The sequence below is a fragment of the Narcine bancroftii genome, chromosome 2, assembly GCF_036971445.1.
Source record: "Narcine bancroftii isolate sNarBan1 chromosome 2, sNarBan1.hap1, whole genome shotgun sequence".
NCBI classification, from domain to species: Eukaryota; Metazoa; Chordata; class Chondrichthyes; order Torpediniformes; family Narcinidae; genus Narcine; species Narcine bancroftii.
In genome coordinates this window covers 85,639,609-85,652,758 of record NC_091470.1, presented here as the reverse complement: position 1 = coordinate 85,652,758, position 13,150 = coordinate 85,639,609, and the positions used below count along the sequence as shown (strand labels likewise).

Sequence of the window (13,150 nt, the reverse complement as noted above, 5' to 3'; positions counted from 1 at the left end):
TCTATAAAGCTCTCTCTGCTGCCACTTTCAAACAAGCAGCTAACTTTATGTCCATTTACTCTTACATGTGCTGTGGCGTCTGCCAAACTGTATGGACTTGCCTGATTTAGCTGGAGTGTAGCGAGCATCTCCTCATATTCATCCTCTCCTGACAATGTTGTCCTCAGCCCTGCGTCCCTTCCAAGAATCCGTATTTCTCAAAAACTCTCAGCTTTTATGTGGTAACCCTGACCCCAATACGTAAGCACCACAGATACACAGTGGAAATCATGTGGAAGTTGCAGAAATGTAAGAAAATATATTTATTTGGGGTTTTTTTGTACTTTGTATTTTATATGAAAAAGTGTTTCATTACTAAACTATCAAAATCTACATGTTTATTCTTCTTAAATTTGAATTTTAAAAGTACTGCCTGAGAATTTTGAAAATCCAAAAGTCCAGACCAATCCAATTCCTGAGCAATCCACATTTTAGAACTTTTACTGCATTGAGTATAGGAGTTGGGATGTTATGGTGAATTCTTGTAAGAATTCTTGTTAAATTTGGACTATTGTGTTCAGTTTTGGTCACCAAACTACAGGACAGACACCAAGAAGGATGAAAGAGTCCAAAGTAGGTTTACAAAGATGTTGCTGGGCCTTGAAGAACCAAGTAACAGGGAAAGGTTAAAAAGCTTATGACTTTATTCCCTGGAGTAAAAAAAGATTTGAGAGAGGTATACAAAATTATGATTAGTATATACAGAGTAAATGCAAGCAGGGATTTTTCACTGAGATTAAAAGAAATAAAAGATAGAGGGCATGGATTAAGAATGAAAGAAAAGTTTCAAGGGAACATTAGAAGGAACCTTCACATAGAAAATCGTGTAAGTGTGGAATGAGCAGCCAGTTCAATTAGTAAATGCAGGCTCAATTTTGATGTTTAAGATAAAATTGAGCAGGTACATGTATGGGAGGATTATGGAGGGATATGGTGCAGGTCAGTGGGTCTAGGCAAAATAATAGTTTGACACAGACTAGAAGAGACTGCAGAAAACTGATGCTCTCGTGTTGAATTCACTGGAGTTCAGTTGGGATGACATCAGCAGCAATATCAAGAATACTGTTCACGTGTATGGTCCGAGGAAATAATGTGAATTGTCAAGTTTGCTCTTGCCCACGAAACTTTTATGTACTATTGCCATAAATGTTTGGCACCTTTCTTCCCATATAAATTTTCTAAGCCAGTACGGAAAAGCAGATCAGAATGAGCCATTGGCTTTTCTGATGTAAAGACACATTGGCAATGCATATCTTCAGCTCCAGAACTTAAATTCTCAGACTTTTTCAATGTCTGTTTGATTGTCATAGAATTATAAAGTCATAAGGCATGGAAGCAGTCCCTTCAGTTCACCTTGTACACATTGACCATCAGGTAATCATCTAATTGACAGCACTTGGCCCAAAGCCTTTTTTTCCTTGGTGTTTCAACTGCTCATCCAAACATTTTTTTAACAGTGTGAGAGCACCTGGCTCCAGCACCTTCTCAGACACTGCTCCAGATTTCAACCACATAATATTGGTGAAAAATATTTTCCCCCAAATCAAGTTTAATTATTTCACCCCTCCCCTTAAAGCTTCAACCTATGCATTCTGGCTTCAGACATCTCTTCTCTGGGGAAACCTTTGTTACCTTTTACATCATCTGTGCCTCTCATAACTTTGCGTGCCTCAATCAATTTCAACACCCACCCCCACCCCCAACAATTTTCTCAGCTCTGAAGGATACATTCAGGGCTATGCAGTCTTCTCTTGTAAATGAAGGGCTCCATCCTGGTGAATCACCTCTGCAGTCTCCTCAGTACAATTATGTCCTCCTGTAATGTGGTGACTCGAACTGCATACTACAATTAATTCATCTGTGGCTTTAGAGATGTTTCATATAGTTAGACTATAACCTCACTGATCTTGTATTCAATGCCCTGGTAAATAAGTCATCAAGATGTCTTACCACCTAATGACAATGATAATAAGTCTATTGTCATACACAGGTACAGTGTACATCTACAATATATCTAATGTTCTGCTGCCTTCAAAGATCTTTGGCCATTAACAGTTTCTTCTGTTCCTTGGTACTTGCTGGAATCTTCCCATTCATTGTGTGCATCCTTGTCTTATTAATTGCTCCAAAATGCATCACCTCATTTTCTTCAGGATTGAATTCCATCTGCTAGTTCTCTGCCGTCTTCCCAAATGATCAATATCATTTAGTAGCCAAAGATTGCCCTCTTCTCGATCAAAATCACCACTTCTTGCGCCAACCGAGAACTTATGAATCATATCTCTTGCATTCACATCCAGATCACAAGTCCAGGTTAAAGTTGCTCCATTAAAATCCATTTCTCACATCACCTTGTTATCCCCTCTGGCAACATACAATTTCTAACATTGAGAAACAAAACCATCCATGGGATTTCACGCCAACATTTAAGGGTTATTATGGTGAGCTAGTCAGTGGCTTATTACATCCTCGAGGCAACATGCTTAATTTCTGTCTAAGTTCTAACAAACAACTTTTGTACATTTACAGTTGTCAATTGAAGATGAATTCCTCCCAGGTTTAACCCCTACACAAACATCACTTCCAAATGTCAGTTATTGTGTGATGAACTCATACTTTTAGTCTCACCAATTTAAACCTACATTTTACATGGAAATAATGCCCTGGATTGAATTGCTTTATTCTTCAAGATTATTTTTATTGTCATGTAATAAAACAGAAAATGTGCTATTACACAAAATTTCCTTTAGTCTACTGTAAGGCAGAAAAAGATTCACTATCAGCCGAAGTTGCCCTCCGCTCCTTACAGTCAGAGCAAGAGAAGCAAGAGAGAGTGTGTCACCCCCCCCCCCCCCCGAGACACTGCCCCTCACTGGCCAATTTGTGGTCAGTGTCTCAGAGGGCTTTCTCCTCTGCTTCACCTTCTAAAACAGTGGGTGGTCTCCCCATTTTCTGGTCCCCTGTGCCAGTCTTTTGCTTTCCCCAGAAGTCTGCAACCCCTCGTTGCTACTGTCAATCACAGGTGTCCCCATCTTGGGCCCAGAACCTACGATAGTAGGATTTTCAAATAAACCATTGTCAGCTCCTTTGACAGGCTGTTTAAAGCAGTCGGATTGAGCAGTTAGACACCACAGGGAAGCTCCATGTCTCCTCTCCCTGCTCTCCCTGGGTTGCAGCAGCTCCAGAAACCCTGCCATTTTTCTGGTCCATAAAGTTCTAATCATGGGTTACTTATTGATTGTTCTGAAATTCAGGATCAGCTTTTAAACTCAGCTCTGAACCATGTTTAAAGGTGGTGTCAACCTTGCCCCAGAGAGAGAAGACAAATCAGAATATTGTAGGTTCATATCCTATATTCCATTTGGGCAGTATTTTGTAGGTTAATGCCATCTGGGCACTCAGCAACCACACTACATTAACATTGACTTTGCCAGTTAAACCCCTTCCCCAAGTCTCTCTCTCTTCCCTATCCATCTCAGTGGCGTATCTAGGTAAAATAGCGCCTATAGCAAGCACTGAAATTGCACCCCGCCTTTTAAAAGAATCGCACATAAAATTGACAGTTGGGTGATTTCACGCACAATTGGGCTGGCACTAACCACTACACCAACCATGCCATCCGACATATCCTTGGAAATTTCACACATTGCATTATAATTGGAAGTGAACCAGTGGATTAACTCCCACCCAGGCCCCTAGGCTGAGCTTTAGTGAGGGAAAGGATCCCCTTTCTCACTCCCACCTCCTCTCGCTCCCCCCTCCTCACAATCCCCCCCTTCTCTCACTCCCCTCCTCCTCTCCCTCCCACCCTCACTAACAGAACCCTTGATTGCGAACCATGCCACACCATGTTTAGGTTTATTATTTCCAGTCGCCAACCCAAGCCTTGTGCTTATTACCTGCTGTTCCCGACTAGAAGCTGTAGCCTCTGCAGGAGGACCTGCAACTTCTGTGCTCCTGATAACTTTGGGTTGGTCAACCCCTCTGGGCTCGGCACATCACCGGGGTGCTCCAGCATGTCATCGGGCCACTTTGGTTTTGGGGCCGCTCGAGCACCTTGTGGTGGCAGTGGCTCAACCGGCAGAGAGGTTCTAGCTGCATATGGGATTATGGGTAAGGAAGGCAGCCATTTTGCCCATTGAGATGCCACCACAGTGAGGAGCTGCAACAGCCCTGAGGTGGCTGCAGCCCTGAAGCGGCCCAATGAGATGCTGGCCTGGAGTAGTCCGGTTAGGTTCCCGATTGGCACTCTGAGGCAATCAAGTGAGATGGAGAATTTGTGTTGGGCTGTGGGCTTGGATATTGGGCAAGCAAGGTGGAGACATTGGCGCCCAGGGCATGTGCCCTAGCTGCCATACCTTAGATATACCTAGGATCCCTCTGTCTCCTTTCCTCCAGCTCCCCACCTCCTTTCCTTCTCTCTCCATTCAGAGAGCTACCTCCTCTCCCTGTCACTTCTCAGCTTTTTTCTCTTCCACCTATATACTCTTACATGTTGGCTTGTACTCCTCCCCATGCCCCTTCCTCCATCCTCTCCTCCCCCAACCTTTTTATTCAGGTGCCTGCCTGCAATTTGCTCATACCTTGATGAAGGAAGAGCTTAGGCCTGAAACGTTGGTTACCCTTTCCTTCCTATAGAAGCTCCAGCACCTTTGTCTATTGCATTAATATTCCACTCCGCAGGATTGAGTGCATAATCTTATTTCTCACTTCCTGGTGTGTTACGCTATTGGAGGACAAGTGCAGAACTGGTGTTGAACATCTGCCCTGTTATTGCCAATCTGTCCTGCCAAATCATCAATGCACACAATTTATATCTGACCTACAGTTGAATTAATTTCTAGTAATGTTGTAAATTTATTTTGTGACAGAGTTAAACTACTTGGTTTCAGTTAGAAGACAAAATAGTTGAAACTTTATTGCTGGGTGGTTTGGGTGGAAGAGTAAGACCACAAAACATCAGGGTCAAATGAGGCAGTTTGAATCATAGTTGATGATTCCACTCAACCCCATTTTCCTGCCTTCTCTCAATAACCTTAGACGCCCTTACCAATCAAGAACCAGTCAACTTCTGCTTTAAACAAACCCAAATGAATTGGTCTCCACAGCTCTCTGCTGCAATGAATTCTAGAGATTCACTACCCTTCGGCTGAAGAGACGTCCTTTATTTTCTAAAGCTGTGCCCTCTGGTCCTGGACTATACCACTGGACTATCCACAAGGAGATCTCCCTGCAATTATTTTGAACATTATTGCTCAATCTTTGGTTCGTGGTCTTGTTAGAGGTGGCCCACAGTGATGGGGCCAAGACAAATATGACAGACGTAATAAACATGTAAAACAAGGTTGTAAACTTAACAACAAAAAAAATTAAAATTCACAAAATTCCTGCCCATGGTTGGGAAAAGGCCTTGAATAAATAAGAGACTTATTTAAAATATTCTGTGGGTGAAAAAGGGTTGAGAACAATTGATTTAGAACATTGGTACTCAAACGGGAAAGACACTGTCATCATGTTTGATAGGATGAAAATGTCTTAGATGTTAACATTCAGCAGATATCTTTGAAGCTCAGAGGATTGAAAGGTGATCTCTTTGAAATTCAGTTAGCTTGACAGGATACGAAGAAAGGCTGCTTCTGAATTCCTGGCTCATAAAAGAAGGGGCTTGTAGTCTGGGGATAATGGGTCAGCTATTTAAAGTCAAGATGGATCAAGATTTCCTTGTTCAGTTATTCAGTATTTCAAGACTCAGAATTTGAGAGGAAAAATCAGAGATGGACCAATTCTATTTTTTAATAAAAAACAGTGGCTTTCTTGATGTTTCTCAGATTGTGTATTTCTGACAATGTTGAACAAAGGCAGTTTATGATTATCAGGCAGGAGTAATTTGCAATTTCTTGCAAAAAATGTAACACTTGCATCTACACCACCTCCCTCACCATCATTCAGTCTTTTTCAAATGAAGCAACACTTCACCTGTGATTCCATTGTGGTCATTTATTGCACCTGGTACTCTCGGTGCATCCGCCTCTACATCAGGGAGATGGGCGCAGATTAGGGGATCGTTTCATTGAGCACCTTCACACTGTTTGCTGCAACAGCAAGGAGTGCCCCATGGCCAGCCACTTCAATTCCACATCTCATTGCCAAACTGACAAGTCTATCCATAGCCTTGTACTGTCAGATAATGCCACTCTAGTAAATCACAGAAACAACACCATCTCAACAGTCTTCTATCAGACAGCATCAATATCAACATTAAATTTCCCCTAGCCCCCTTCTCTTTTTCCTCGCCCCTTCACTTTCCCTCATTGTTGACTCCTTTATCTTTGCCTTGCCTGTCATCCACACTTTCCTTCTTCTGTTGCCTACCCCCTTCCCTTCCTTCCTCCTATCAGACAGCATCTTTTTCAGTTATCTGCCCCCTCCCCACCACCTCTTTTCTTTCCTCACCCATTTACGGTCACTTATCACCTGAAACCTTGTGTTCCTGCCCTCTACCCCCCTCCCCCACCAACACTAAACTTCTTATTTGTGGTTTTACTTGAAGAGATAGATATGGGAAGGTTATGTCAAAATAGAAATTGCATTTTTTTTAAATTAAGATTACTAGGTATATCTTGTTAGGGAAAATGGAAAGCATGCAGCTGAACTGTGACCACTAAAAATAACATCTCAAAAAAAGTAAACGTCCATGGAAGATTTCCATTTAAATTCAATTAAAATGGGTCTAAATTATATTGTCAATTCTTATGTAGATTTATGGCGGCACAATTGGTGTAGCAGTTAGCGCAACGCCTTCATAGCACCAGCAATTAGGACCCGTGTTCGAATCCCGCACTTGTACGTTCTCCCTGTGTCTGCATAGGTTTTCCCTGGGGACTCTGGTTTCTTCCCACCCACTTGAAACATACTGGGGTTATTGGGTGTAAAGTGGGTGGCACAGACTTGTGGGCTGAAATGCCAGTTACCTTACTATATGTCTAAATTTAAATTTAACAAATAAACGTCTTGAAATCAGATCGGAAAATGTAAAGATACAAATTGATGTATATTTTGAGGAAGATATTTTGCAACCAAGTGGTTTTGTTTGCAACTCATACATGTTCAAGACAACACTGTTGTGATATATTGGTGAAAAACTGATGAAAGTAGTTAAGGCAGGATTGTTTTGCTTGTTTGTGAATGACTATACATGCTTAATTGGTAATTAATGTAATTCAGCAGTGCGAAAAATGAATTCTGAGTTGCTTCAAAGAGTTAATCCAGTTCCGCAAGAAGTGATACCTGATTATTCATTCTCTGACCAGTTGTTCTGTTGCTCTTGTCTGAGTTCATCTTTTTACAACCTAACCCTCAATGTATAATTCAAAAAGTAAAAGAGCACCACCTAGAGTTTAGAAAATTAATTACAAGCACAAGAATAATGTGCCAACATCGAAGCACTTGAGCTGGCAGAGTCTGCAAGCATCGAATCCACGCTGCTGAAGACCCAACTGCGCTGGGTGGGTCTCGTCTCCAGAATGGAGGACCATCGCCTTCCCAAGATCGTGTTATATGGCGAGCTCTCCACTGGCCACCGAGACAGAGGTGCACCAAAGAAGAGGTACAAGGACTGCTTAAAGAAATCTCTTGGTGCCTGCCACATTGACCACCGCCAGTGGGCTGATATCGCCTCAAACTGTGCATCCTGGCGCCTCACAGTTCGGTGGTCAGCATCCTCCTTTGAAGAAGACCGCAGAGCCCACCTCACTGACAAAAGACAAAGGAGGAAAAACCCAACACCCAACCCCAACCAACCAATTTTCCCTTGCAACCGCTGCCACCGTGCCTGCCTGTCCCGCATCGGACTTGTCAGTCACCAACGAGCCTGCAGCAGAAGTGGACATACCCCTCCATAAATCTTCGTCTGCAAAGCCAAGCCAACATAAAGCCTGGAATGCCTTTAAATGATGATTCAAATATTTTATACTTCAGATCAGTCTTCCAAAAAGCAAAGTTTGCAATGACAAGCATCAGCTTTTGAAATTCCACAATCAGCAAGTGATTGGAGATAGAAGAAAACAGAAAAAGGGTAGAGGGAGGGATCAAACCTGATATTAATGTTTATTTAAGTTGAAACCAGATAATAAATATTGTACTCATAGCTCTAAGTCATTGAAGTAAAAGGTTAGTCTAGAGCATAAGAAGTACTTCTCCTTGAGTCAGGTTACTTACACCAGGACTGCAATACAATCATTTAAATCAATAAATAAATTATGCTAATTACTCACTGTGGCAAGTTAATTTCTTTTGGAACCTACTGCAAAGTGCAAGGCGGGGTAAAATTGAATACCCTTTGATTCCTTCAGGAAAAAAAGAAGGGATTTTTATAGCAAATTTAATTAAATATTTTAATAGTTTATTTGTTTTTTTAGAATATAGAACAGCACAGCACAGCACAGCACAGCACAGGACCTTCAACCTACAATGTTGTGCCAACCCGTATAAACCTACTCCACGATAAATCTAGCCCTTCCCTTCCCCACAGCCCATGACCCATCTTTCTTACATCTATGTGCCTCTAGGCTTCTTCAGGTACATTCTCCGCTAAGAATGCTCCTGCAGAGGCGGAAGCAGACCTTTGAATTGCCGTTCAGGTGGCAGCGCTAAAAGCGCAGCACTAGCCACCTGAAGGGACAGCTGCACCCGATGCGCCTCTGAGCGCACTCTGGGTCCTGTCCACTGTCAGCTGTACTCCCGCCCACTGATGTGATGTCATTTTGAGCGTGACTAGAAGGAATACAGGATGATGGCAGACCCAGAGCAGGCAGGAGACATAATGATGATGGTTTCAGCCTTTCTGAGTGTTCAGAACGAGATTAGTCAGATCCTTGGTAAGTCCATTAATGCTGTTGAAGCTCTTCAAATGTCCTGGAAATCTGAAAATCATATAGGTGCAATCAGGCGAAGGTTCCTGTAAAGATTGTGGGCAAGAAGGCGGCAGTTAGAGGCTGAAAGGCGAGCAGAGCGTAAGTGCTGCAGACGAAGGTTAATGCTGCTTGTCAGTCAATTAGCTATGGTAACACATCGATCTCTCTGGAGGTTGAACCGATCCCAGGGCGCTGAGTTCTGGAGTAATGTCCTCACCAAATTTGATGATGATGAGTGGAGGAGACACTTTTGTATGTCACGTGGCACCTTTCACTTTGTTCTGGAACTCATAGAACCTCACCTGAAGCCGCATAGACCAGGCTTGCAGTGACCATTGGAGCCTGGACTTCAATTAGCTGTGGCCCTGTGGTAGTATGCCACCCTTGTGAGAATCAATCCATCAGTACATCTTTGGAATAGGCATGAGCACAGTGACCAAGGTGGTGCAGCAGGTGACTGGCACTTTGAGGAAGTTCCTCGGTAAACGTTTAATCTCCATGCGCAAGAGGGATACCAATGTGTGCTGGTACCATTGATGGGTCACATATTCCCATTATCGCCCCCAGCGTGGATGCTGCAGCCTACTACAATCGCAAAGGGTGGCACTCGGTGGTTCTGCAAGCAGTGGTCGACCACAGGTTCTGGTGAGCTAAGCCTTTACTGATCTTTATTACATCACATCTCAATGTCAATAACTTAAATATGCTTTCCATCCATGTTACAGCTTCTCAGATGTGTTTGTGGGTTGGCCGGGCCACACGCATATGCCCGAATGCTTGCCAACTCTCCTCTGTATAGAAAGGCAGAGGATCAGGCCGGATACCTCTTCCCACGTGACGCGAGTGTTCACCCTTCAAAGCTCCGTGTATCAATGTAATGCACATTTATTGTGTCAACGGTCAGGTGTACGAATTAACTATATTTCTGCATTGTGTGCCTGTAGGTGTCCAAGGATATTGATGGAGTGGAGGTTCCAGCACATCTTGTGAGTGATGCGGTATACACCTACGAACCTGGCTGATGAAGGGGTTCACACAGCTCCGAGTACTGGATCCTGCTCAGTGAAGATTTAACAAGGCCCTTAATTCTGCAAGAATAGTGGTGGAACATGCGTTTGGGCATCTAAAAGGCCGCTGGCAGTGCCTGTCCAAGCGTCTGGATATCTCTACCACCTTAGTCCCAGATGTTGTGGTTGCCTGCTGTGTACTGCACAACATATGTGAGATTAACAAGGAAGACTTCCTGTCAGAGAGGACATTGGCTGAAGCAGATGGCCCTGAATCCAATTGCCCAGATTGTCATGATCAGCATGATCAGGCCCATGGGCACCAGGGCATCCGTTCTGCCCTTACAAGGGCATGTAAGGGCATGACCCTGCCACCCAGCACCCCAATTCCCACAACTTACTCCCCTCTCAAACCCCCCCCATGCAGCAACATGAGCCTGCTGCCTGGCATCTTATGTGTTCTCATGAAGGAACGGTTGCATATAAATGAAACCTGAGCCTTCTGTGCTTGTCAAAAATTTAATAAAAATCATTTTTCAAGAAATCTTATTGATTCATAAATATGTGAGGTAGATAACACGATGTAAACATTTAAAATTATGCTTAAACTAGATATAAACCATGGAATGGACAAAAGACAGTTCAAATCCACTCCACACTTGAACACCACAGAACAAACACAAAAACGGTAAACAAAACAAACACCTCCACCCGACACCATAGCATCTCACTGCTGAGTGTTTCAATCCTTAAAGTGTTGCCCAGAACATTGCACAAATAAGGGCTTCATGAACCACAAAAATGAACAGTGAGTTAGCAGCATTAAGTAAGTTTAGTCCGACGCTCACCTCACTCCAGCATTGAGAGGAATGAGGGGAGGGTTAAGGAACCTGTCCTGGATCCCAGCATCTCAGTCATGCCCTTGCATCCACTACCGTGATGCACTGGTGTGGAATTCAATGGCATGTTGGCTGGAGTGGCTAGTACATGGGATTAAGATATGACTGTGGGAATGGGGATGGACAGGCCTCCATTCATGTGACCAATCTGTTGAAGATGGCAGACTGCCTGTCCATTGTGGTACTCAGTTCCTGCAGAGAGGCTGACAACCCAATCACCGACTGGGCATGCATGTCCACTTCAGGCCAGCACATTGCTTTCTCCTTCTCCCTCAGGTTGGCGAGCATGGGTCTCTCCTGATCCAGCAACTCCTCTGCACGCTGGCGGTCCCCCTCTCTGTCCTCCCTGTCAAGTGCCATCATCATCGCCTGCAGCTCCTTAGCGAGAACCTGAGCCTTGGTTAGCCGCTGACGTTTGCGTGTGGAACCAGAGGCTGTGGATTGAAACAGGAAAAGCGCATCAGTATTGGACTTGAGTGCTTCTCCATAAACACAACCTCAATGCTACTGTACCTGTGTTCTCTGGTGAGAGTGATGCCTCGCCACTTCCAGGGACAGTGAACTCCGCGCTGCCTCTCTCAAATCCGTGGCAGCGGAGTCCTCAGTGGCAGCCTCCTCCTCCTGGACCAGCATGTCTCCTCCATCATTGCTGCTGGTTGAGGCTTGAGATACTTCAGGGATGAGCTCAGTGGTTCTCAACCTTTTTCTTTCCCCTCACATACCATTTTAAGTAATCCCTATGCCATTGGTGCTCTGCGATTATTAAGCAATTGCTTCAGGTGGAATGTGAGTGGGAAGGGAAAGTTGAGAGTCATACTCTAGACCCAATTTTTATTCAAATATTTTGCTTGAGAAAAATTCTCGTTAGCCCTTTTTCTTTGGAGTTCTGAAACTGTGCACATAATGAGTCAATTAGGGATGATTAAAACAGTAGTTTTCAACCTTTTTCTTTCCACCCACATACCACCTTAAGCAATTCATTACTAATCACAGAGGGATAGGAAATACTTAAAGTGGTATGTGGTGGAAAGAAAAAGGTTGAGAACCATGACGTGAAATCTTTTGTTTCCCAATATTTTTACATTGTATTTCCATCTTTTTTTTTTCAAACTTTATTAAAAATAATTGGTAAACGTACAAAATACACTTCACAACAAAATTTTTATATATATAAAAAGAAAAAGAAAAAAAAGAGAAATAAATCCCCCCCACCCCTTCAGCCAGCTCTCTTAAGGAGAGCCAAAAATATATTTTTTAAAAAACTAAAAAAAAAATAAAATTAATCAAAGTACCTCTAAATGCATAGAAGAAATCAAAGACTTAAACTCTGACAATACAGGTAAAATCATTTCTCTACCATACATTTTTTTTTACCAACGATCGAAGTTGATAATAAACAAATGAAGAATTTTCGGCAATATCAAAACGTTCTTTCAATTGAGTAAAAGAAAGAAATTGACCTTCTACAAAACAATCCTGCAATATTTTTATACCCTTAAAATCCCAATTCTTTAAATGACTGTTAAACAATGAAAAAGGAATAAGCTGATTATTATATAATGGTGTTAAAATAGATAATTTACCTTTTGATACTATAATTTTATTCTTTTTTGTCAATAACATCAACAGATGTTTTAATATCAGCACATTATACTGCCGTAATAGATCTATATTCCACCGAAATATAAATTGATGTACTGCAGTTCCAGAAATACATGCCATCTCAACTTTAGCCCAACTTGGAGATTGATCCAAATCCATCAAACCACTAATAAATTTAAGTTGAGCTGCCTCATAATAATTCTGAAAATGAGGTAATTGCAATCCACCTAATGTGTACTTCCAAGTAAGCTTATTTAATGCTACCCTTGGTAATTTACATTTTCATAAAAATTCCCTGGTAGCTTTATTTAAATTCTAAAAAAAGTTCCTTGTAAGAAAACATGGTATTGATTAAAACAAATATTGAATACGTGGAAAAATATTCATTTTAATACAATTAACCCAGCCAATTAAAGTTAACGGAAGGTCTTTCCACTTAATTAAGTCTGCTTTTATCTTTTTCAATAATGGAACATAATCCAATTTATATGAAGATTGATACTCAGTATTCACAATTATTCCTAAATATTTAATTTTATCTGTCCATTTCAAATTAAAAACATTTTTATAAACTAAATAATCTCCTTCACCTACTGGTAAAATTTCACTTTTATCCCAATTAACTTTATACCCAGATAGTGATTAATACTGTAATAAACATTCCCTTAAATGCGGCAAAGATTGTTCCAGA

At 42.1% G+C, this 13,150-nt stretch overlaps 1 long non-coding RNA gene across 2 annotated transcripts in view; it reads right to left on the bottom strand.

Moving 5' to 3' along the window:
* The window catches only part of LOC138752400 (uncharacterized), a 151,854-nt gene that overhangs the window by 109,911 nt on the left and 28,793 nt on the right, over window positions 1-13,150 (bottom strand). Inside the window, exon 2 of one of the 2 annotated variants that reach the window (XR_011350596.1) lies at window positions 8,313-8,384. The exons of the other annotated variant lie outside the window; for it this stretch is intronic. This is a non-coding gene — a long non-coding RNA (uncharacterized lncRNA). The remainder of the gene's footprint in view (window positions 1-8,312; window positions 8,385-13,150) is intronic. 2 annotated transcript variants of the gene reach the window in all.